This window comes from Ornithorhynchus anatinus, chromosome 12 (genome assembly GCF_004115215.2).
Source record: "Ornithorhynchus anatinus isolate Pmale09 chromosome 12, mOrnAna1.pri.v4, whole genome shotgun sequence".
Lineage (NCBI taxonomy): Eukaryota > Metazoa > Chordata > Mammalia > Monotremata > Ornithorhynchidae > Ornithorhynchus > Ornithorhynchus anatinus.
This window is the reverse complement of record NC_041739.1, coordinates 36,898,789-36,924,733: the sequence shown is the minus strand read 5'-3', so window position 1 is coordinate 36,924,733 and position 25,945 is coordinate 36,898,789. Positions and strand designations below refer to the sequence as shown.

Genomic DNA, 25,945 nt, shown 5'->3' with positions numbered 1-25,945 from the left:
TGAGATAAGCCAGACAAGGCTTCCCTCAAACGGTAACCAAGCAAGTTTCAGTTGTCCCATCTGGCGTACAAAATCAGAGTAATAATAATAATTAATTGTGGAATTTAAGTGTTTACTACGTGCCAAGAACTATACTAAGCACTGATGCAGACAAAAGATCATCAGGCTGGACAGAGTTCCTGTCTCCCGTGGAGCTCACAGTCTAAACCGGAGGGAGCAGGATTACAGAAGTACACAAGACTCTCTTCTAGTTTTGATACAAAGGTTCTTTTTTGTCTCCGTTGACAATGAACGGCTGTGCCTGATAAAAGCAGTTAGTTTCTCACACCAGTCTCCTTTTATATACCTGCTTGTTCAGTTTTAACAAGGTGATTAGTTTCCACCTTAGCTCAGCTATTTTTCCACATGTTTGAGTTTCCTTGGATTACAGGCGTTTAAAGTAGAAACCTATGTAACCTTAGCTCTCCTAGAAGACATCGTGTGGGGGACACACACAGATATATCATGACACAAATGTATATGTGATATTACAAATAACAAAACTGACTATGATTCCTACCATCTAACAAACGCACAGATGTCCTTCATATCCTAAAATTATATCATTGCACCCAGTAAGCGCTCAATAAGTACGACTGAATGAATAAATGGTTAAAACATACCCATATTTTGTTGCTAAATGATCAATGTTTGACTGACAAACATGCACACAAAAAGACCATTGAGCTGATCTGACTACCGTTAGCCATGCTTGACTGTTTCTAACCTCTCCACCTGCACTCTGACCCCATCCCACCTCACCTTCTAAAAACACTTGCATGCACTTTTCTTCCCTCTCTGACTCTTGCCTTCCATTCTCTGATGCCTCCCTCCTCTCTGCCTTCAAACATGTCCATGTCTCCCTTATCCTAAAAGAGAATAAAAAAAGGTTTTGAAGACCATTGCAACATTCAGCAATCTCCCCATCTACTTTCTTCCATCAGGTACAAATCTTTCAAATGGGTAGAAGTAGAAGTAGCATTTACTGAGTGCCCACTGGGAGTTATACTCTGTACTGGGTGCCCTATAAACACTCGCTGCCTCTATTTCCTCTCATCCAAACCCCTCCTTGACGCCTTACAGTTTGGTTTCCTCTCCCCTTTCTTCCACTAACACTGCTTTCTCCCAGGCCTCCGACGACTTCCCTCTTGCCAAATCTAATGAAATCTTCTCTGTCCTAAAACTCCATGACCTCTCAGCTGCTTTCTGTTTCCCGAGAACCACTATCTAATTTTGTGTTTTGTTTTGTTTTTTTCTGACAAGGTTACCTCCTGGTTTTCCTCTTCCCTCTCTGGTCAATATTTTTCAGTCTCTCTCTCTCTGGCTTTTCCTCCGTCTTCCACTCCCTAAGTTTGGGTGTCCCTCCAAGCTTTGCTCCGGGTCCCCTTCTCTTCTCGATTTACACTCATTCCCTAGAGAGTTCATCTGCTCCCGTGGCCTTAACTCCTACCTAAATGACTCCTAAATCTACTAAATCTACTAGCCATGATCTCTTTCCCTCTCTGAAATTTCGCATTTTTTTCTGGCCTCCAGGACATCACTATGTGGATGTCTCACCTGCACTTCAAGTTCAACATTTCCAAAACTGAACTCATCTTCCTTTCTGAATCCTCTCCTCCTAAATCTTTCCCATCACAGTTGATGGCACCACCAGCTCATCTATAAAGTCCAAACCACAGTATTATCCTTGACTCCTCCCTCCTTTTCAGTCACCCTATTCAGTCCTTCACCAGATCCTGTTAATCCTTCCTCCGCAACGTGTGTGGTCTAGTAGATAAAGCACTGGTCTGGGAGTCAGAAGAACGTGGGTTCTAATCCCGACTCTGCCATTTGTCTGCTGTGTGACCTTGGGCAAGTCATTTAGCCTATCTATACCTCAGTTACCTCATCTGTCAAATGGGGATTAAGACTGTGAACCCTATGTGTGACAGGGACTCTAACCAAACTGATTAGCTTGTATTTACCCCAGTGCTTAGAACAGTGCTTGACACATAGTAAGCACTTAACAAATACCATTTGTTAATACTATTTTATTAGTAGTATTTCATTCCTCCCCTTCCTCTCCATCGAAATGAGAACCACACTAGTCCAGGCACTTATGTCCTGGCTTGACTCTTGCAGATCGCTCTGCCTCTAGTCTCTCCCACCTCTGGTCTATCATTTCTTCTGCTTCCAGGTTCATTTTTCTAAAAATGATATTCAACACATCTCCCCACTCCTCAAAACCCCCCGGTGCTTATGCATTCCCTATGCATTAAGCAGAAAGTACTGAGTATTGTCTTTAAAGCCAAAATCAGCTATAAAGCTAAGTCAGCTCTCTCCCTCCTATTTATGCACACTCTTTACCAACTACACCCCAGCTCATACTCTCCATTCCTCTCCAGCTAATCTACTCATTTAGTCTTTTTCTTATCTTTCCCACCCCGATTTGCTGCTTATACTCTCCCTGACACCTGGAACTTCCTTCTCCTTCATCATGTCCTGGGTACTGGAGAAGGGAGGGAGAGGGTCTCTGCACTCCCAACCCTTCCACCATCATGTTGGGGTGGGAAGGGGCATCACCTCTGAGATCCTTACTGGTTCTGGGGTCTGGGGCTGGATTGTGGGGGAGGGGTCCATACCCAGGGAGGCGGAGGGGTATGACCATCAGTGACTGGAGAAGCTGCGTTGTCTAGTGTATAAAGCTCAGGCCTGGGAGTCAGAAGAACCTGGGTTCTAATCCTGCCTCTGCCATTCGTCTGTTGTGTGGCCTTGGGCAAGTCACTTCATTCCTCTATGCCTCAGTTCCCTCATCTGCAAAATGGGTCATGGACTGTGTCCAATCGGATCAGCTTCTATCTAGCCCAGCGCTTCGTACAGTGCCTGGCACATTGTAATCGTTTAACAAATACCATTTAAAAAAAAATCCAACCGACCGCAGCTCTTCCCATCTTCCGAGTCCCCCTAAAATGGAATCTCCTCCTTGCCTGATTAATTTATAATCTTCTCTGCTACCCCCTGTTCCCTTTGGCCCTTTGTACTGCCTGAAGACTTCAATAACTTTATAAACATTTATAAACATAATGCATGTACTCTATTACTTCCCCCAGCTGTAATTGATTGTAATGTTTGTCTCCCCATTTAGATTGTAAGCTCCTTGAGGGCAAGGACCATATATTTTCATGATCTTTCCATCTTTTCATCTTTCCATACCCGACGGAATCAATCATAATTATTGAGCACTCATCGTGTGTAGAGCACTGTACTAAGCGCTTGGAAGACTACAATACAACAGGGTATCACAAGGAGAGAGTCCATTAAAACCACTGGTTAGGAGTTTCTGCTTCATGCAGAGAGGAATCAATCAATCACTCCTACTTATTGAGCACTTATGGTGTGTGCGGAGCATTGTATTGAGCACTTGAAAGAGTACAGTATAACAACTCATTCATTCAGTTATATTTATTGAGCACTTATTGTCTACAGAGCACTGTACTAAGAACTTGGGAGAGTACAACAACAAACAGACACATTCCCTGCCCACACTGAGCTTACAATCTAAAATCGGGTTTAGGAATGGATAACCATTAGAGGTTTTTGAAGAGTGGAGAGACATGCACAGAATGATATTTTAAAAAGATGAACTGGGCATCAGATTGAAATATGGACTGGTGAGGGGCAAAGATCGCAGAGAGGGAGGTCAATGAAAACACCAATGCAGACATCAAGCGAGCATATTAGATCACCGATGTGTTTTGACTGCGGAATTATTACAGACCATCTTATTACTGAAAAAGATAAATTACAGCTAGACCGTAGGTTTGCTGTGGGCAGGGAATATGCCTACCAACTGTTGCCTTGCCCTCTCCCAAGCGTTTAGTACCATACTCTGCACTCAGTAAGTGCTCAATAAATATCGTTGATGATGATGAACAAGGGATACAAATGGAACCTCTATTTCAGTCATCAGTCAGTTGTATTTTTTGAGCACTTACTGTGTGCAGAGCACTGTATTAGGCACTTGGGAGAGTACAATATAACAATAAACAGACACATTCCCTGCCCACAGCAATCTTACAGTCTGCTTTACCTGGCCATAGCTTGGTAAATGCTTTGGAATCATGACCGATAGGGAACAACTTTACTCTCTTTTTTTTAAGAGGACATGTTAAGCACTTACTATGTGCCAGTCTTTACCTGGCTTAGTGGATAGAGCATGGATCTGGGATTCAGAAGATCATGGGTTTTAAACCCAGCCTCATCAGTAAATTGTCTGCTGTGTGATCTTGGAAAAGTCACGTCACTTCTCTGTTGCCTCAGTTATTTCATTGGTAAAAGGGGATTGAGACTGGGACCCTTATCGGGACAGGGACTGTATCTAACCTGATTTCCTTGTATCCACCCCAGTGTTTAGTACAGTGTCTAACGGATAGGACAATTATTATGAGTCATTCATACCCTAGCTCAGGAGTAACGGTCCCCGTCAAATCCCTAAAGATCGGCATGTTCTCTGTGACTGCGAGGCAGTGATTCACAATAAAATTAGGCTCCTTCACACCGCAACCAAAATCGGGGTAATAATATCCCCTAGCACTGTAATGAAACGAGGCCTCACCTGATCAGATCAAACACCGGCCTGAGCCCTTGAGCCCCCGCCGGTGGCTCATGGTTACGTAGAGAGCGAAATAGAACATTCTTCTTTCTGCCACAGGAATTCCAAGAGCAGATCAGTGGGTCCTGAGCTGCCAGCTGCTTCTTCCTTCCGCCTCTGTGAGAACGCAGCTGAGGTTGAAAACCTGTCACCGCGGTGGAGCCGACGCACACCTGTCGCCTCTCGTCAGTCTCCTTCTCTCGAGTCGCTCGGGGAATTCAAAACTTAAGTCATAAAGTTGGGATCTGCCACTCCGCTTTCTAGAACAAAGCATGCGCTCGGCAGTCATCTGGCCCCGGTCGGGGGATGAGGGGAGTCTCTCTAAAACCGGGATGTATAAACAAGGTAACAGCTGGGACACAGCCCCACGCGTATATTGTGTCTACCCGCCGGGCGAATAGTATGGTGGTTGAAAAGGACTGAAAGGGCCTCGTTGGATGCCACCTGCCTTTGTGTTTCTAGCCTCATTTGAGACTTCAGAAAAGGGAGAGGAATCAATCAATCAAATATATTTATTGACACACTGTACTAATCACTTGGGAGAGTACAATATAACACTGTAAAAGCATGTTTCCCAGCCCACTACGAGCTTTACAGTCTAGCGGATCTTTACCCTTTAAACACTTGCTATTCCCCCTTCGCTCAGCCCCACAGCACTTACGTAGGCGTCTTCTCTTGTCTTATGCCGTCGAGTCGTCTCCGACCCATAGCGACACCTCGGGTGCATCTCTCCCAGAATGCCCCGCTCTCCATCTGCAAACTTTCTGGTAGTGTACCCGTAAGAGATTTCTTGGTAAAAATCTGGAAATGGTTTACCATCGTGGTCTTCCGCACTGTAAACACGAGTCTCCACCCTCGACTCTCTCCCGTGCCGCTGCTGCCCAGCACGGGGGAGTTTTGACTTGTAGCAGATGGCCTTCCACTCGCTAGCCACTGCCCAAGCTAGGAATGGAATGGGCAGGCCTCTGCTTGACTCTCCCTCCCGTAGCCCAGACTGGTAGAGGACTGGAAACTCCCCAGGTGCGACCCTGAGAGGGGACCCCCTCTACCAATATCATTAATATTACTACTATTTTTACTGCGATACCACGACTAATAGACACGAGCTAATCAGGTTAGCAGATTAGCAGAGACGCAAGAAGTTGTGGCCTTTGCGGAGAATGAGAAGGGAAGGGCCCCATCTCAGGAGCTGGGAAGGATGTCAGGCTGAGGAAAAAGCACATGACTGAAGAGAAGGAGACACAGCTGAGTCTAGGGACCAGTAAGTAGATTTTGAAAACATTTAAGACTGGGACTCAGAATAAGTCAATCGTATTAATTGAGCGCTTCCTGTGTGCAGAGCGCTGTACTAAGCACTTGGGAGAGTACACAGTAACAATTAACAGACACATCCCCTGTCCAAACGAGCCTTCAGTCTAGCTTAAAGTCAGAGAGAATGATGGAGCATGGTAAAGGCGGGCATTTTGTAACTGGATTTTATTGATACTTTTTATACCCCAAACTGGTACAATCTTGTGTCTGGTGTACATTACAGATGTAAACTTATTCAGTACAGATTGAATGAATCTTAAACTTTAGTAAAACGCTTTAATTTATTTTCTTATAGAAACAGAAAGTCTGCCTATCTTGTGTTCTGGGTAGCCAGGGCCCATATTGGGATCTCAAGGCAGGAGCAGAATAGTCCTCAGAGAAGCACTAACATCATCAGTGATATTTATTGAGTGCTTATTGTGTGCAGTGATATTTATTGAGCGCTTATTAAGTGCTTGGAAGAGTATAAGTACAACATTTTGTGGAAGCATTCCATGTCTACAGTCTAGAGAGGGAGACAGACATTCAAATAAATCACTAAGTAATAATAATAATGATAGTGGTTTTCATTAAGGGCTTACTACCTGCCAAACACTATTCTAAGCACTGGGGTAGATAGTAACTGATCAGGGCGGCAGACACAGTCCCTGTCCCATATGGGACTCACAGTCTTAATACACAAGTGTAGTGAAGATGAGTGTGAAGTGAATATCAAATGCTTAAAGGGAAAAAATGTGATTTTCAAATCCTCTAATTAGTTTTCCTTCAAACCTCAATTTCCTCTGGGGCAGAATCAGTGACTTCAGACTGTCAACTAGACCCCATCTTTCACAGTCACCACTATCTTTAATTCTTGAACTTCAAGCACAGTTCCATGGCTGGGAAGTGGAACCATACTGGGCTTCCTGACAGAGTTGTAGTTTAACAAAAAATAAAGCTGTTATATCCCTTCCTAAACCAGAACATATAACCCCACTGGGAAGGGAACATGTCTAACTCTAAATTATATTCAAGGCCTAGCACAAGTTCTGCACTCAGTAAGTGTCAAAGAGTAGCAACTGAAACATTTGCTGCCTGAAACCCACCCACGTAGTCAGATAATACAGGCCACTAAAGTTGCACTATGTTGGTACTTTTTTTAATGGTATTTAAGTGCTTACTATATGCCAAGCACTGTCCTAGATAGATAGAAGCAAATGGGTTTGGGCACAGTCCCTGTTCCACATGGGGCTCACAGTCTTAATCCCCATTTTACGGATGAGGGAACTGAGGCCCAGAGAAGTAAAGTGACTTATCCAAGGTCACACAGCAAACATGTGGCAGAGTTGGGATTAGGTCCTCTGACTCCCAAGCTCGTGCTCTATCCACTAAGCCACACTGCTTCTCACTGGGACACATTGCTTCTCACTTTTCCACCACACACACAGACAGTTCATTCAAACTGAAGACTCAGTACTAACGAAATGTGTTTTTTTATAAGACTTTTTCCAGATTCGGGGAGTCTTTCCTGTGCCGGTGTCTGTGTGTGAGTGTGTGTGTGTGTGTGTGTGTGTGTGTCTTCATTAGTGCAGGCTGATATACTGTCTCAGTTTCCTTGAAATTTATAGTCAGGCTGACAGATTCAGTGACTTACAGTCAATCAGTCAGTGGCATTTATTGAGCGCTTACTGAGTGCAGAGCACTGCATAGAATCAACTGAATGTCTTCCTGCATTGTGGATTTAGGCTGTAAACTTGTGGGCAGGGAATGTGTCTGTTTATTGTCAGATTGTACTCTCCCAAGGGTTTAGTACAACCGATAGATACGATTGGATGGATGGATGGATGGATGGATGGATGGATGGATGGATGGATGGATGGATGGATGGATGACTGACTTCTAAAGCCTAGTCATCTGCTTATAACATTCCTTGAATCCTGCCCAGCCCCATCCCTCCTACCACAGTGATGGTCCACTTCTCAGAGAATGAGGACTGTGACCAAACCGATTCGCTTCTATCTGCTTAGCACAATGCCTGGCATATAGTAATACCCACCTCTATCCTTCCTCCTCACTGTCACCACTGTGGCAACTCTCTTTTTTCATGGTATTTAAGCGCTTACTATCTGCCAGGTACTGTACTAAATGCTGGGGTAAATACAACTTCATGAGGTTGGACACAGTCCTCGTCCCACACGGAGCTCACAGTATTAATTCTCAGTTTCCAAACGAGGTAACTGAGGCACAGAGACGTTAAGTGACTTGGCCGAGGTCACGCAGTTGACAGGTGGCAGAGCCGGGATTAGAACCCAGGTCCTTCTGACTCTCAGGCCTGTGCTCTAACCACTAGACCACGTTGCTTCTGCTTGAGAAAGGGACCTCTCCCCCAGAGCTACTCTCCCCTGCTACCACCACCATAGCAAAGCTCCTGTTCCTTACGTTTTTCCGATCGAGCGGAAATTCTTGCCCATCAGTTTCAAGGAACTCTGTCAGCGCTCTACCCATTACTCATCCTCACTTAACTCTCTGTGCCTCCGTTTTCTCATCTGCAAAGTGGAGGTCTGATACCTGTTCTCCCTCCCACTTGGACTGTAAGCCCCAGACGGGAAAGAGACTGTGTCTGACCCGATTATCTTGTAATTACCCCCAGCACTTAGTACGGTGCTTTAGCGCACAGTAAGTACTTTAAAAATACTACCGTCGTTATTAATGCGGTCTGTGCAGAGCACGCAATCAAAATATAATCTAATGCTTCATTTAGAGAGCTGGAGTAGATACAAGCTAATCAGGCTGGACACAGTTCATGTCCATGTACCAAGTGGGGCTTACAGATGAGGGAACCGAGGCACGGAGAAGTGAAGTGACTCATCCAAGGTCACGCAGCAGACAAGTGGTGGAGCCGAGAATAGAACCCAGGTCCTTCTGAACCCCAGGCCCGTGCTCTATCCATTAGGCCACTCTGCTCCTCTAGACTCTAAGTTCATTGTGGGCATGGGACGTGTCTCTTATATTGTTACATCGTTCTCTCCCAAGCGCTCAGTACAGTGCTCTGCACACAGTAAGTGCTCAATAAATACAACTGACCGAATAACTGACTGACTGCTTCTTGTGAGGATTAAGACAGTGAGCTCTATGTGGGATAGGGACTGTGTCCAACCTAATCATCCTGTATCTATCCTAGTACTTAGCACAGTGCCTGGCACATAAGTGCTTAACAAGTACCATAAAAAAATGGTCGATCGATTGGTGGGTATGTCTGCTAGTTTGCTATGAAATGCTGAGTTTTCTTCCAGTTATCACCTATGGAGAAAATCAATTTTCATTCTATTTTCTCATTATCTACTAAACTGGAAAATCCAGTGCTCAACTATTCTGATAATAATAATGGTGATGGTATTTAAGTGTGTACTATGTGCCAGGCACTATACTAAGCGCTGGGGTGGATACTAGCAAATCAGGTTGGACAGTCCCCACTTTACAGGTGAGGTAACTGAGGCACAGAGAAGTTAAGTGACTTGCCCAAGGCCACACAGCAGGCAAATGGCTGGGGTGAATCTACTGAACCTTAACACTCAAACCAATCAATGGCATTTATTGAGTATTTGCAGAACACTGTACTAAGTGCTTGGGAAAGAACAGTAGAGTTGGTCGATATAATCCCAGCCTTCAAGGGGTTTACAGTTCAAAGTCAGGTCCATTAGTTAAAAACTATGTGAGGCTGTTCATTTTTCATTCCCACGAATCCCTGTTGCCAAGCATCCAGCAACCCAAAAGGCCGTTTTAATATTCACTGTGCGGCAGGAGACCATGTAAAGATGGGGTATCATAATACTTTCATCTTATAACTAAGATTTAGGACTAAAGCTTTTTTTTCTCATAATCTTAACTGAAGTTCCTCGGACCTACGGATTTAAATATCAACGTAGGCGAGGCTTGGGGGAATAGAGGAGAAAAACAGCACCGTCAATCCGACGGGCCCTTGTCCTGATTCTATTATACCCAGGGCTGATAGAGACTCAAAATTAATTGAGAGGAAAACTATCTCTGAAAGAGTTATGGATCTCCAAGTTTTTGAAGAAAATAAAATTTAAAAAAGCACTTTCTAACCACAGACTCCCTACAGCATAAACTGAAGGGGCTGTGGGAGATGCGTGGAGGCCTTAAATCCACAACTCTCCTGCCCCTACCTCACTCCTGCCTACCACGTATCTACATTCCAGTGGGAATGGCCGTAGGTTTACTTCCATAATCCTAAACCAGATGGCCACAGGCAAGTGGCTTGAGGAGAACCCTGTGTGAGTGAGAAGGGCCATCTCAAGTTAAAAGAGAGGGCACAACTGATGCTCCATAAAGGAAAGTTGAAAAGAACTCCTTTTTTTGAAGCTGTGCAAAAGGCCCGGAAGTGAACACTATTCAGTAGACCTCTGGCTGCACGGGAAGCTCACAATACCGCATTGAATCTCCCTTGGGGGAAAACGCAGTTGTTTTATTCACACTGAGCTCCATTCTCAGATGCCACATCCTCCCCTCCACTCGATGAGTTCCCTTTTGAAGTCAAGGAGACACCAAAAGAGTTAATTTCAGTCCACGCCATGATTTGCTATTTAGCATAGTCTATAAACTCCAGTGGGCACCTAGACGATATCGCTGCTAGGGTACTTGATAGCATTTTAAAAATGGTAGTTTGCCGTTGCAAGCCGCATCAACACCAGAATCTCCTAAATTCTTTCTCTCAACTGAGGAGTCGTGTTTTTCTTTTTAAAGTATCCCCTCTTTTAACTGACCATTTCACTTTACATTTCCCTCACTTCTGGAGGACAGTTGCTTAATTGACAGGGATGCTACTGCAGAGACTCAAATATAGCAGTGTACATCGTGTGCCCTGTGATCCACTTTTCCAACTTCTTAAAATATTTTTTTTTGAAAAACCATCCTGCCAGAGCATTTTCAGGCTCAAAGACAGCTGACTCACGCAGATAATTCCCGGCAGAATTTAGTGGATTGAGAATCGGTTGATTTCCTTTCGGTTCAGACAGCAAGGGTAGCCAAAGCAATTTCTTCAATCTCAATGGTAAGCAGTCCATTCAGGCAGGGAATGAGCCGGTATCCCAGGATTACATTTGCGATGCCGCCTGCATATGGTTGAGTTGCGGTCTCGTTATAAACCTCATTTTCAGAGGTTTGTAATTCATCCCCGACTTGGCATTTCAGACTTGACCTGAGGAGCGGAGCCTCTCTCAAAACTTAATTCCTTATGCATCCCCTTTTGCTCTACCGCATTGACTTTAGGGATGTCCAGCCTTAAAGAAAACACTGATTGTTGTGACTTTGAGATGGTCTCCGCTCTCTCTAGCCAAAGAGTGAAAGTGTAAAAGCTAAGGTGCTTGGGAAATCTGGAGGACACTTTTTCCACTAAAAACAGGAGTAAGGTAGGCTTAAAGGTCTTTCCACCAACACTCAGAGAACATAGGAAGCCACATTTCCCCAGGACACACTGGTTCATTTATCGCCTGCACAAGCAAAGACAGGTTCCTTTCCTAATTACAAACCCTCCCCATCCGAGATGAATGTTGTGGAACAGTTGTTTCACCTGAACATGCTGATCTTTTTGCCAGGATAACATTAGATCGATTACTCGAGTAAATCGTTGGGACCTGGAAATGGCTATTGAATTAAACCCCTGATAAAGGCAATTGACAATTGATAAAAACAGGCAAAATCTGGGCCCCAAGGGACCTTCTCAAACACAGCTCTTTATTTCCTCTATTCACCCTTCCCTCTGTGTTGACTATACACTAGGTCATGCACCCTCTTAAGTAGATACACAGTACTCATTTAACTATCCCTATACTCTACTATTTCCCCTATCTCCAATCTATTTTAATGTCTCTCTCTCCCAGTAGAGTATAATCTCCTTGTGGGCAGGGATCGTGTCTACCAACTCGGTTATATCATAATAATGATAATAATAACTGTAGATACTAGATGCCAAGCACTGGGGTAGATACGACATAATCGGGTCCCACATGGAACTCACAGTCTAAGTAAGAGGGAGACTAGGTGTTGAACCTTCTTTGCAGATGAGGGAACTGAGGTAGAGAGAAAATTAAATGGCTTGCCCAAGGTTACTAGGCAGGTCCTCTGAGGCCATGACCCGTGCTCCTTCCACTGGGATATGCTGCTGCTCTAACTTGTACTTTCCCAAGCACTTAGCAGAGTGCTCTGCCGCAAGATCACTGTGGGCAGGGAACGTGTCTACCAACTGTGCTCTCCCAAGTGCTTACTACAGTGCTCTACACATTGTAAGCGCTTAAAAAATACCATTGATGATGGTGATGAAGGTAAGTACTTAATACTTACCACTGATTGATTTGGTGATCTCATGGAATGGCCTCTTTTTTGGTTCAGAACCACTCTCATTTGGCATCTATGTATGTCTACCCAACTCAACTCTTTGGCTCTAGGGAAATCTTTCCTTCTTCCCCTCTGGTTTCAGATAGAGAATCATCCAGCCTCACACAGAGCTTCAAGTTATTTGTTGTTTATAAAATATGCATGAACTGGCTTGAGCATTATGAGTAAAGATACATGATATGTTACCAGGAGTGAACTGAAAATACAATTTAGGCAATAAATGAAGAAAGATGGTTGTTTAGGCAGGGAACAGCTAAAAGAACCTAAGCCTTTAAAGTGTATTATGAATGCTGCTCATGACCTTTTCCTGAGAACAAGTGGATTAAAACTAAAAGATCCTCGGAGGGCTGAAAAATTCCTAAATATAGCATTGGAAGAAGCTCTTTTCAGAGTCAGAAATGAGAAATTATAACCTTGTGATGTGCCGGTCACTTTTTGAAAGAGCATCCCAGATTTAACAGCAAAATTGGAGTTTTCACAAGCTTGTTAGAACCACTGCAAGTATCTTCTCTTTTTTATGGTATTTAAGCACTTACTCTGTGCCGGGCCCAGTGCTAAACGCTGGGGTAGATACAAGCTAATGGGGTTGGATATAGTCCATGTCCCATGTGGGGTTCACAGTCTTAATCCTCCCTAATTCACAGATGAGGTAACTGAGGCACAGAGAAGTCACATGGAAGACAGATGATGGAACTGGGATTAGAACCCAGGTCCTGCTGACTCCCAGGACCATGCTCTATCTACTTGGACACCCTGCTTCTCTCGGGTCACATAATATGAGGGAACTCCTCATATTCCCTCTAAAATTCTTTCCTCCACCTAACTTTCCCTTCACAACTGACAGCACCACCATGCTCCCTGACTTCCAGGTCCACAACGTCGGTATTATCCATGACTCCTCTCTCTTTCTCACTCTTGTCAATCCCCACATTCTATCTGTCACCAAATCCAGTCAGTTCTTCCTCTCCATGACATCTCTGGAATCCACCCCTTTTTTATCCATCGAACTGCCACCAAGTCAGCCTAAATCCCTGTCATATCCTGGCACTTCTTCCTCTCCATGACACCTCTGGAATCCACCCCTTTTTATCCATCATACTGCCACCAAGTCAGTCTAAATCCCTGTCATATCCTGGCAGTTTTTCCTCTCCATGACGCCTCCGGAATCCACCCCTTTTTATCCATCCAAACTGCCACCTAGTCAGTCTAATCCTTGTCATATCCTGCCTCAACTACTGCATCAGCCTCCTCATGAACTTCCCTCACCTTCAAGCCTCACCCCCTTCAGTCCATACATCATTCTGCTATCCAGATCGTTTCCTGAAATCATTATTCTATGCACTCTCCCTGTTCTTCAAGAACCACTAACGATTGCCCATTCCTCTCGGCAGCAAGCAGAAACCCCTGACAGTTGACTTTAAATCACGCAATCAGCTCCCTTCCTCCTGCTTATCCTGGCTCCTTTCCTTCACCGACTTTAATCCTCTCAGCCATCCTACTCATTGTCCCTTGTTCTCCTCTCTTCTGCCACTGACCTCCTGTTTGCACCTCCTTTCTGCCTGGAACACCCTCCTCCTGCACATCACGTAGACCACTACTCTCCCCATCTTCAAAGTCCTTCTGGAATCACACCTCCTCCAGGGGGCTTCCCTGATTAACCTCTCACCTCCCCAAGATTCCACTTCAGGACTTCCGTATCACCTAAGCACTTGGGAATTTACACACTCGATAGCACTTGGATACATATCTTCCTTTTTTATACATCTTTAGATATATGATATTTGTTAACCGCTCACTATGTGTCAATGTCCTAAACTCTGGGGTAATAAGCGCTCAATAAATACCACTGATTGATTGACCGACTGATTGAAGGTCATCTTAAACCAGATCCTGAGATTTTATGCTCATTCTAGCGATAACCCAGCCCCCCTCCCTTCCCTACAAAGTCTTCCTGAAATATTGCACAGATCTCCCGGGGTCATTCCGTGCACAGGGTCTTCCTTCTCAATTCACCCTGCTGAAACCCAGACCTCCTGCTGACAAGCCCTCTGCAAGCTTCTTTCTCTTCCCGAAGCAGGCCTGGCCTGACCCCCGCTTCTTGGCCCTGGGGCTTTTATTCATCTTTCTTTCTCCTGTTAGTTACCCAATTCCCCCCTAAAGTTGGCTGTGCTCCAGCTGACATCATCAAGCGAGTGATTGACCTGCTCTATAACATAGTTTTCCCTCTGGGAGAGGTCCAGAGGAGTGAGGAGTTTACACGTTCCGGAAGTTTCCAGAAACCTAGACCTATTTATAAGAGGAGTCTAGTCAGTCCCGAGCCAACACGGACCTGACACTCCCCAAATTTCAGGATTAGTGTTTACAAAAGGATAAGGAGAACACAGAAAGGTTCAGATTTAAAGACGGAAAGTGGAATATGAAAATTGTTTCTAATCTTCTTAACAGCCCTAGAGAATTTCAGGCAGAGCAGAAAATTTGGACCTCTAGAAAATGCCGTTACTAGAGATTCAATGGTAATTGGAATAATAAAGGAGAAAATAAGGGAAAACTAGTAGAAGTGGTTGAATTTGAACAAAATAATTCAAACAGGTAAAGCTAATTCACTATATATGCAATTGAAAGGAAACAATATTTAGCAGAAAATTACCAGAATGTAGTTGAGGTAGATCATCTAAGAAAACATGGCAATATAATTAGGATTGAAATGGCACCGAATTGCAAAACACGGTGTAGGTGTCCCCAGCCAAAAAGATGTCTCACATTTGGAAAAAAATCAGTTACTGCTATAACCGGTACAATCATTTCGTTACTTGTAATATCAAAATGAAGAGACAAAAATACATTTAAGAAGCTGACTCTCACACAGTCAACCGACATACACTAGTTGAGAAGGAAGACAACTGCAGACTTATAAAGGCAGACCTCACATTAGAAATAGTAGAACCGAAATGGAAAGAGCATAGGCCTGGGAGTCAGAGGACCTGGGTTCTAATTCCACCCCTGACACTTGTCTACTGGGAGATGTTGGGCAAATCACTTAACTTCTCTGTACCTCATGTGTAAAATGGGGGTTAAGACTGTAAATCCCACGTGGGCAGGAACTATGTCCAACCTATGTTGTATCTACTCCAGCACTTAGTAAAGTGCCTGGCACATAGTAAAAACTAAACAAATACCATAAAAAAATTTAAAAAAAGGTCACACAGCAGACAAGTGGTAGAGCTGGGATTAGCCCCCCGACCCTCTGACTCCTAGATCCACGTTCTTTCCACTAGGCTATGTTGTTGATATTCAGATAACTGGAAGCAGGCTGTGGAAATATCTAAAATTTCAGAGCCTTTTCTCTCTTAAGGGAGTAGAAAGGTGACACGGAGGGGACACGGTGCCAGTTTCTGAGGAGTTGGTATGACTGTGCACTGCGTGTGTGTTTGCTGGGGGAAACTCCGAGGGTTTTCATCTTCAGCGCATATCCTCTCAGCCAGAGCATTTCGGGAGTAGAGCCCTGGTGGGGAGGTATCTGAAGCCTGGTATCCGTTCCCAGTTGCTTCACTCGATCACGTCAGAGACGTAATTCCTACCCTCAAGAACCTTACAATCTATCAGGTGAGATGGGCGTTAAAACTGATTACAGCTAGGAAGAGGAACTAGTGTATAATGACATAAATTCATTCATTCAGTCATATTTATTGAGCCCTTACTGTGTGCAGGGCACTGTACTAAGTGCTTGGGAGAGGACAATAGAGCAGTAAACAGACACGTTCCCTGTCCACAACGAGTTTACAGTCTAGGGGAGTGGGAACACCCAATGCTCTGGGAAATGTGAGGACCCGCATGCTTAGATGATGAAGGGGTGCCGAAGAAGCTGTAAGACGGGAGGAGGGAGTGGAATTAATCAATCATTGATTTAGAGTACTTTGCTGACTCTGCTAATCCATTTAGAATCATCTCACTTCTTCCTTAGTCCTGCCTCCAAAGCACAGTAATCTGCATACTTAGTGACTATTGAATTATTAATTGTTGAATTAATTATCTGAGGATTGCGCTCTAGTTATACACCAATGTATATTTTTATATACTGATATATGTGGTCACATATATACATATATATGTAAAGCAGACAGTACCACCCATTGGCTGTCTTGTCACCAGGAGCCCAACTAAATGGTCACAGGACAAACTCACTTGAGGCGTGACCAAAGGAAAAAAAAGAGCTACCAATCCTTTTTTCATTAATCAATCAATCGTACTTCCAGGGCACGGAACAGCGCACTGTTCTGAGCACTTGGGAGAGTACAATTGGTAGTCACATTCCCTGCCCACAAGGAGTTTACAGCCTAGAGGCGGAGACAGACATGAATATAAATAAATAAATTAGAGCTAAATTTGAAAGTGTTGTGGGAGTGAGGGAGGGGTGAATACAGGGTGCAAATCCAAATGCAAATGCAAAGGTGACAGTGAAGAGAGTGGGAGAAGAGGAAATGAGGGCTTAGAGTTTATGACTTTTGCTGTGCACAATTCCACAACTAGCCTTTCTAGCCTACAGGAAGATAAAATTAGATGCTCTAAAAAGTAAGTCTTGAATGAAAAACCCTTAATTTATACTAACTTAATCAAAAGGAGATGCAAACAGCTGAGAGAAAGAAATCAGAAGGGACTCTACTGAGGCAACAGAATACAGTTCACACATAAACACACATACACACACTCAGAACACAAAACAGCTTTTCCCGAGAACATACTTATGTTTTAAATCCTAAAGATGATGAATTATTACAATGATAAATTATAAGGAACAAAATGAAGAGACAGCAGTATGTCTGCATTGTAGGACTACGCAATCCAATGTGTTGATGCGAATTACATGTCGATATGGAAAAATAAACACTGAAAGTCAAATCAGTGTAATTCATAAAGTACTATTTTAAGGAGCAAATCAGATATTTTCAGTATACAAAGTCACCCCTCCCCAAAAAATGCCTCCACTCCCAATTTTTAGAGCAGAACTCTTGTGACTTTCCACATTGAATGTCAAATGAGAATGTGGTAGAGTTCCCCTGTGCATCTTTGAGCCTCAACCATTCCATTAAACAGGTTATGCCACGTAAGTACCACCGACAGTTAATAAATTTTCCTTTGAATTGAAATTATGGAGGCAGCCATCTAGATCATTTAGGTGAGAACCATCTTCAGAGTTATCTCAACTCTCCACTCTGCTTTGGTTCTGTCCAAATGTGGAGTGAAATCCAACCTGACGCTTTCCCAGACCCAACAGTGATCAGGGGTCAAACAACAATAATAGTAACAGTATTTGTTAAGCACTTATTATGTGCCAGGCACTGTACTAAGCGCTGGGGTGGATAGAAGCAAATCGGGTTGGTCACAGTCCCTGTCCCACATGAGGCTCACAGTTTTAATCCACCTTTTACAGACGAGGTAACTGAGGCCCAGAGAAGTGAAGTGACTTGCCCAAGGTCACACAGCAGACATGTGGCAGAACGAGGATTAGAACTCATAACTTTCTGACTCCCAGAGGTGTGCTCTATCTACTATGCCACTGTGTATACCTTACTGTTTAGTTCAGTGCCTGGCACGTAAAAGTTCATTCATTCATTCAATAGTATTTATTGAGCGTTTACTGTGTGCAGAGCACTGTACTAAGCGCTTGGAATGTACAATTCAGCAACAGATAGAGACAATCCCTGCCCATTGACGGGCTTACAGTCTAATCGGAAGAAGAAGAATAATGGTATTTGTTAAGCGCTTACTATCTGCCAAGCACTGTCCTAAGCATAGATGGACATAAAAGTAAGATAGCTCCTTTGAAATGAACAATTAAAAATAATAATAACACTTGTCACCTTAAAGTATGCAAATGTCATTCAGGCAGGCTTAATGTCTGAATGATACAAAGATCCATTCTCTAGAGCCATAGAATCCTGAACAATAGCGGAATAATGACCAAACCAGTTTTGTCCAGCAATAATAACTGTGGTATTTCTTAAGTGCTTACTAGGTCCCAAGCACTCTACTAAGCGCTGGGGTAGATTCAAGGCAGCCAGCTTTGACACATTAGGAAGAACAGTGTTTAATCCCTGTTTGACCAATAAGGAAAATGAGGCCCAGAGAAGTTGTGACTTACCCAAGGTCATACAGCAGACAAATGGTAGAGCTGGAATTAAAACCCAGTTCCTCAGAATCCCAGGTCTGGGTGCTTTTCCATTAGGCTATTTAAATACCAGTGGAAGAACCTGGTCTTTTCCCCAAATTTTTCTTTCGTTTTGTTTCATTTTTTAATGCTATGGGTTAATGCTTACTACAAGCCAACCACAGTTCTAAACTCTGGGGTAGGAACAAGATAATCAGTTTGGATGTAGTCCCCATCCCAAATGGGGCTCAGGGTCTTTATCCCTCTTCTCTTGGGGGTCTCCTCTGGATCCTCCCAATCCTTTCTTTTTATTTCTCCATTCTCATCCTTCTGCTCTCTTCTCTTTCACATCCAGGTCTAGAGGCTGAAATCGTCACAGCGACGGCTCCTATGCCTTGTTCAGGGTGAAGATGGTGGCCAAGATAAGAGGAGAAAGGAGACGTGTGTTGGCTTGCTGGCAGGGCCACTGCGATTGGCAGGGTCACTGTCAGCCATTTTGTAGCCCAGTGGCCCACATGTAATGAGACATCATATGAAAACCCTCTCTCTCAGTCTCACCTTCTCTATCTCTCTCTCTCTCGTATTTGTTAAGCACTTACTGTGTGCCAGGCACCGTACTAAGCACTGGGATAGATAAAAGGTTGTCGGGTTGGACCTAGTCCCTGTCCTGCATAATAATAATAATTGTGGTATTTGTTAAGCACTTACTATGTACCAGGCACTAAGTGCTGGGGTAGATACAAGGTAATTGGGTTGGACGCAGTCTCTGTCCCACAGAGGGCTCAGAGTCTTAATTCCCATTTCACAGATGAGGTAACTGAGGTCCAGAGAAGCAAAGTGACTTGTCCAAGGTCGCACAGCTGTCAAGTGGTGGAGCTGAGATTAGAACTCAGGTCCTTCTGATTCCCAAGCCTGTGCTCTAACCACTAGATCACGCTGCTCTAACAGCCGATCCTTCAGAGGGACCCCCCGATTGCTCCGATGAATCAATCAGTCAATTCATTGAGTACATACTAAGTGCAGATCACTGTCCTCAGCACTTGGGAGAGTACAATACAACAGAGTTGGAAGACAAGTTCCCTGCCCACATAGTCTAGAGGGAGCTACTATTTTGCCTCCCTCTCTCTCTTCCCTACCCTCACCATATTCTTGTCACCCCTCAGCTACCAACCTCAGAAAGTCAATCAATCAATCAATCATATTTATTGAGGGCTTCCTGCGTGCAGAGCACTGTACTAAGCATTTGCGGGACTACAATATAACAGAGTTGGTAGACACATCCCCTGCCCACCCACAGCTTACACTCTAGAGGGGGAGATAGACATTATTATAAATACATTATGGATATGTAGAAAAGTGCCATGGGGCTGACGGGGGTGATGAATACAGAATGAAAATCCACATGCAGAGGCGAAACAGGAAAGAGTGGGAGACGAGAAAATGAGGGCTTAGTAGGGGAAAGCCTCTTGGAGAAGATGTGCTTTTAATAATGCTTTAAGAAGTCAAAGTGTTCAAGATCCCCAAAACCTTCTGCTTATTAATAATGGAGCATTCTAAAGCTTCTGACCTAAACAGACTGGAACTTCTGAAAGACACCGCCACCATCAGAGCTCCAGGAGCCGATTGTTAAGATACATAAATCCCCGCCAAAGTATTTTTCTCCCTCCCTCTTTTTTTTTCCATTTTTCCATGTAGATAATGAATATGGAGCCAAGAAAAGGAAGTTTGGCACATACACAATCCACTCTCCTCATTGGCTCCGTCTCAGACCCTTCTTTCGTGAACACAAAACCACAGAACGCGCTACTGCTCTAAACCGCAATTTATAGTCCAAAGGGTGAATTCCTGTCATTTTCCCCATTGGGTTTGATCATGTCACCCTCACAGAGGTGTGGAAATACCTGGAATTTACCATCTTGAAGAAAATTTGAGTCCAGAGCAGCACTGCCATCTGTTTCATACTATCGGTGAAGACGTGGCCCCGGAGTCTCATTTTTCCGGTAGGATTTCTTTAGCCATATAAATCAAATGTCTTTGTAGAAACAGAGGAGCCAGGAAGCCCGATTCTCTTCACTGGGTTGGGGGAATGGACTGTTGTAACCCCAGGAAGCGATGAGGAAAAATACATTCTCATCTCCGCTCAGCCCTGTTCCTCTCTACCCTACCTGCGCATGTACTGAGGCGTTGCACTTGGTTAGAACAGGTTTGCTCTTTTCTGGGCAGACTCAGGGAGTACCTAGCCATAACAATCCTTCTAGACTTCTCTTTGGCTCTTTACAGCCCACTGGTGTTCGCTTTTCTGCACGCTGATTTTCCAGGCCAAGAACAACTTCTCTTGGCTGTGGAACAGACAAGAGTACAGTGTATGTTGGGAAAAAAGGCCAGCCACCCATGGAGAACAGGGATTCGGGACAAGGGAGATGCTTATACCTCTATGGCTCCAGGGAAAATGTTACTGCTTCCTTGTGAATGGAAGGGAAACTGAGCTCATTATATAATAATACTCTGCATACATCCCACTCTCACCCACCCCTCAGTTTCCACCTTTTGCTCTACCCACCTCCTTCTTCTCCCCTCACCAAACTCCTTAGAATCAGGCCAGGCAAAGTCAAATACAAATAGCCTCCTCTCTCTAGCACGGTATCTTGATGAGTCTCTTTCTTTTTGGAGTGCTGAATAGAAATGAGGGAATGTGACCTCACTAAGCCAAAAAACAAGAAAAGTATCGACTCGGATTCTGAAGGGCTCGGATCAGAGCCGAGCTGGACATTGCAGAGGAGAAATAGAAAAGTCAAAGATGAACACTGAAAAAGCAAGGAAGAACTTTTGGATCGGTTACTCTAATGAGTTGTTTCAGTTACGTTTCCTATAATCACTTACTTTGCTCCACACTGGTTTATTTCAAGTGTTGCTTCTTCTTAGTCATTTCTTTTCTATAATTTCTGATGGAGAACTATATGAACCTGTAGGTCGAATGGATCCGTTGATGAAGGGCAAACCTGATAATGTGGTGTTATAGTTCTCAGACTTGTGTGGGATATGAATGAGGTCTCTTAACTCTTTATGTTTCTTGTAAAATGGAGAGAACAATTGCTAGTGAATGTGTCTTGTTTATTGCTTTACTGTACTCTCCCAAGTGCTTAGTACGGTGCTGTGAATGCAGTAAGTGCTCAGTAAATACCACTGAATGAAGTGATGGGAGGCAGTATAGCCTAATAATCATCATAATGATTGTGGTATTTGTTAAGCGCTTACTATGAGCCAAGCACTGTTCTAAGCGCTGGGGATAAAACTTAACTTGAACACAGTCCTTGTCCCTCATGAGGGTCACAGTCTTGATCTCCATTTTACAGATGAGGCAACTAAGGCACAGAGAAGTGACTTGCCCAAGGTCACACAGCAGACAAGGGGAGGAGCCAGAATCAGAACCTTCTGACTCCCAGGCCCGTGCTCTAACCACTACACCATCCTGCTTCTCTCTGAGAAGTAGAAGAAGAAGGAAAAGAAGAAGAAGAAGAAGAAGAAGAAGAAGAAGAAGAAGAAGAAGAAGAAGAAGAAGAAGAAGAAGAAGAAGAAGAAGAAGAAGAAGAAGAGAAGAGGAAGAAGAAGAGGAAGAAGAAGGAGAAGGAGAAGGAGAAGGAGAAGGAGAAGGAGAAGAAAGAAGAAGAAGAAGAAGAAGAAGAAGAAGAAGAAGAAGAAGAAGAAGAAGAAGGAGAAGGAGAAGGAGAAGGAGAAGGAGAAGGAGAAGGAGAAGGAGAAGGAGAAGAAAGAAGAAGAAGAAGAAGAAGAAGAAGAAGAAGAAGAAGAAGAAGAAGAAGAAGAAGAAGAAGAAGAAAAGAACAGCGATTCATGGGACACTACAGATAAGGGTTTCAAATGCAGAGAAAGTTAACAGAGAAACTGAGAAAGAGCAGTTATAGTGGTAGGAGAAAAATCAGGTTAATAACATGTCAGGGGAATTTGTCGGCTAATCCTTTAGTATTGTACTCTCCCAAGCTCTGCACAGAGTAAGCGCTCAATAAATACCATTGATCGATTAATTGATGTCAGGAAATCTGAGGCCCATTAGTGTTTCAAGGAGGAGGGACAGAGGTTTAGGACAAGAGTGGAACCCATTAGATTTGGCTATGAAGAGGTCTTTGGTGACCTTAAGAGAGTGGTAATTAGTTTCTTCAGGAAGTCTTTGGTGACCTTAGAGAGCGGTAATTAGTTTCTTCTAGCCCTCTAGACTGTAAGCATGTTGTATGCAGGGAACATGTCTGCCTTCTCTGCTATACCGTACTTTCTCACGTGCTTAATACGCACAGTACACGCAGTAACCGCTCACTAAATGTGATTGTTTGATTATGGTATTTATTAAGTGTTTACTTAATACGTGCGCCTTGTGCTGATTCTAAGTCTCTAAAGGAGAACTGCAATTGCATTTGTAAGACCAGAGGGCAAGGCAGGGTATGGACAGGTTCACTATGGAACTCATGTTCCTTTGTTACTTGAAAGGAAAATAGCCTCCGTCCCACCTGGGGTTCATGTTTCAGACGGTGTAAGGCTCACCACTCCATGGAAATTGAAAGTCACATATTAACAGGAAACCAAAAAGGTAAAAATAACCAGACTGCATATATACTAACCGAGTCTCCGAATCCATGTTTCTGGAAGGTGTGTCTTTCCTGAAACTTATGAATCACCACCATAGATTTAGAAAATGTGTTCCGCGAGTGGAAAGAACTGGACTCGAGGTGACTTCTCTGCTATGTTTGCCTTAGAGGAGAATACAGTGCCGTGCATGCATTTTATGCAACTTCCTCCTGGGATAAAAAGCAGTAACTTGTATTTTTAATATTAAAAATTCCACCAATCCTCATTATTCACTGTACCTTGTGAGAACTAAAGTCATTATCAGACTAGAGGAAGACTGGGTAGTAATGCATAAGAACTGTCATACATAACGGTCTCATAAAATTTGCAATAACTCTATCCTAAAGAGAATCACAAACAAACCTTATTAATCGATCAATCAATCATATTTATTGAGTGCTCACTGTGTACAAAACACTGTATTAAATGCTCGGGAGAGGACAATAAAACAATAGAACAGAGTCGGTGGACACATTCCCTGACCACGGCGAGTTTACAATCTAGAGGGAAGCTTAGAGCCTAGTACGTAACACTAATTTACTATTTATTTTTGACAGTTTGGACATTTTTATGGTATTTGTTAAGGGCTTACTGTGTGCCAGGCACTGAACTAAACTCTGGGGTAGATACAAACTGATCAGGTTGGACACACTTCAGGTCCCACGTGGGGCTCACAGTTTTAATCCCCATTTGAGGTAACGGAGGCACAGAGAAGTTAAGTGATTTAACCAAGGCCACACAGCAGATGAGTGGCAGAGGGTGACTTAGGAGCCAAGTCGTTCTGACTCCCAGGCCCTCAATCTATCCACTAGACCACACGGCTTCTCTTGAGTGACCACAATAAGAGCCCGGAAATAAAATTGAATATGCCCCAGTTTTAAACTGGAATCATCATTAAGTGTTCCTCTTCCTTTCCAGACAAAAGTTGGCCTCATGTAAACACTCTGGAGTGATTCTAATTCCTCAGTTTAATAGCATCTCAAACTAAATTCTATTTTAACCAGAGTTTTTCCAGCATAGGCTAAAAACACACCGCTGACGGAAGTCGACTCATTTTTTTTCAGTTGCACTGCCCGCAATAACTAGGAATATATAGTCTCGTTTGTAATTTTCTCACTGAAATGAAATCAGCGTTAAACGTTGACTTTAATCGTGTTTTACATTAATGGCAACTCCCCCCCCCCCACCCGCTGAACGACTGATGTCCCAGAGAGCAAACTTATAAGTGTATAAAGGAATAGGGTTAAACCCAACGTTCTTTTTTAGTTTGACGTCTAAACCCTAATTGCTGGAACTATCTCAGCAAATGAACTTGAGAGGTTTAAGAGGTTTCCTGCATTTCTTTTTGGCTTTTGGTTGATTCGGGGTGCAATACCACCCTCTCGTGGCCTTATATCAACAGTTTTCCCTGAAAATTAGTTAATCACTTCACTGAGATTAAACTGACAATATTTGAGTGTCGCAACGCAGGACATCACTACTAATGAAATTTCGGGAAAAAATACCCTTTATTTCAAGGCAGGAAAGAAATGGATCTGAAATCAAAGAAGCAGCGTGGCTTAGTGGCAAGAGCCCGGGCTTGGGAGTCAGAGGTCGTGGGTTCTAATCCCCACTCCGCCACTTGTCAGCTGTGTGACCTTGGGCAAGCCATTTAACTTCTCCGGGCCTTAATTCCCTCGTCTGTAAAACGGGGATTAAGACTGTGAGCCCCACGTGGGATAACCTGCTTACCAGAGGCAGCGTGGCTCAGTGGAAAGAGCCCGGGCTTGGGAATCAGAAGGTCATGGGTTCGAATTCCGGCTCTGCCACTTGTCAGCTGTGTGACTGTGGGCAAGTCACTTCACTTCTCTGTATCTCACTTACCTCACTTGTAAAATGGGGATTAATTGTGTGGCTCAGTGGAAAGAGCACGGGCTTTGGAGTCAGAGGTCATGAGTTCGAATCCCAGCTCTGCCACTTGTCAGCTGTGTGACTGTGGGCAAGTCACTTAACTTCTCTGTGCCTCAGTTCCCTCATCTGTAAAATGGGGATGAAGACTGTGAGCCCCACGTGGGACAACCTGATTCCCCTATGTCTACCCCAGTGCTTAGAACAGTGCTCGGCACATAGTAAGCGCTTAACAAATACCAACATTATTACTTCACTTCTCTGTGCATCTGTAAAATGGGGATTAAGACTGTGAGCCCCACGTGGGACAACCTGATTCCCCTGTGTCTACCCCAGCGCTTAGAACAGTGCTCGGCACATAGTAAGCGCTTAACAAATACCAACATTATTATTATTATTATTACAACCTGATTACCTTGTATCTACCCCAGCGCTTAGAATAGTGTTCTGCACATAGTAAGAGCTTAACAAAACCAACATTATTATTATTATTGTATCAGTTTTTGGATCTGAACCCTTTAAGCACTTGATATTCACCCCACCCTCAGCCCTACAACACTTATGTGTTGGGTCTGAAATCAAAGAAGTAGCATGGGTCAGAGGTCGTGGGCTCTAATCCCGGCTCCGCCACTGGTCAGCTGTGTGACTTTGTAAAGGTCACCTGACTTTTCTGGGCCTCAGTTCTCTCATCTGTAAAATGGAGATTAGGACTGTGAGCCCCACATGGAACAACCTGATGACCTTGTATCTACTTCAGTGCTTAGAACAGCATGTGCTTAGAGCAGTGCTTGGCACACAGTAAGTGCTTAACAAATACCAACTTATAATTATGTACACAAGTGTAATTTATTTCAATGTGTGTCTCCCCCTTTAGACTGTAAGTTCTTTATGGGTATGGAAGGCAT

At 43.8% G+C, this 25,945-nt stretch overlaps 1 non-coding gene across 1 annotated transcript; it reads right to left on the bottom strand.

Moving 5' to 3' along the window:
* Positions 1-5,569: 5,569 nt before the first annotated feature.
* On the bottom strand, positions 5,570-5,707 carry LOC114815698. Its single transcript, XR_003763500.1, has one exon. It is a non-coding gene; the product is annotated as a small nucleolar RNA SNORA7 (small nucleolar RNA).
* Positions 5,708-25,945: the final 20,238 nt, after the last annotated feature.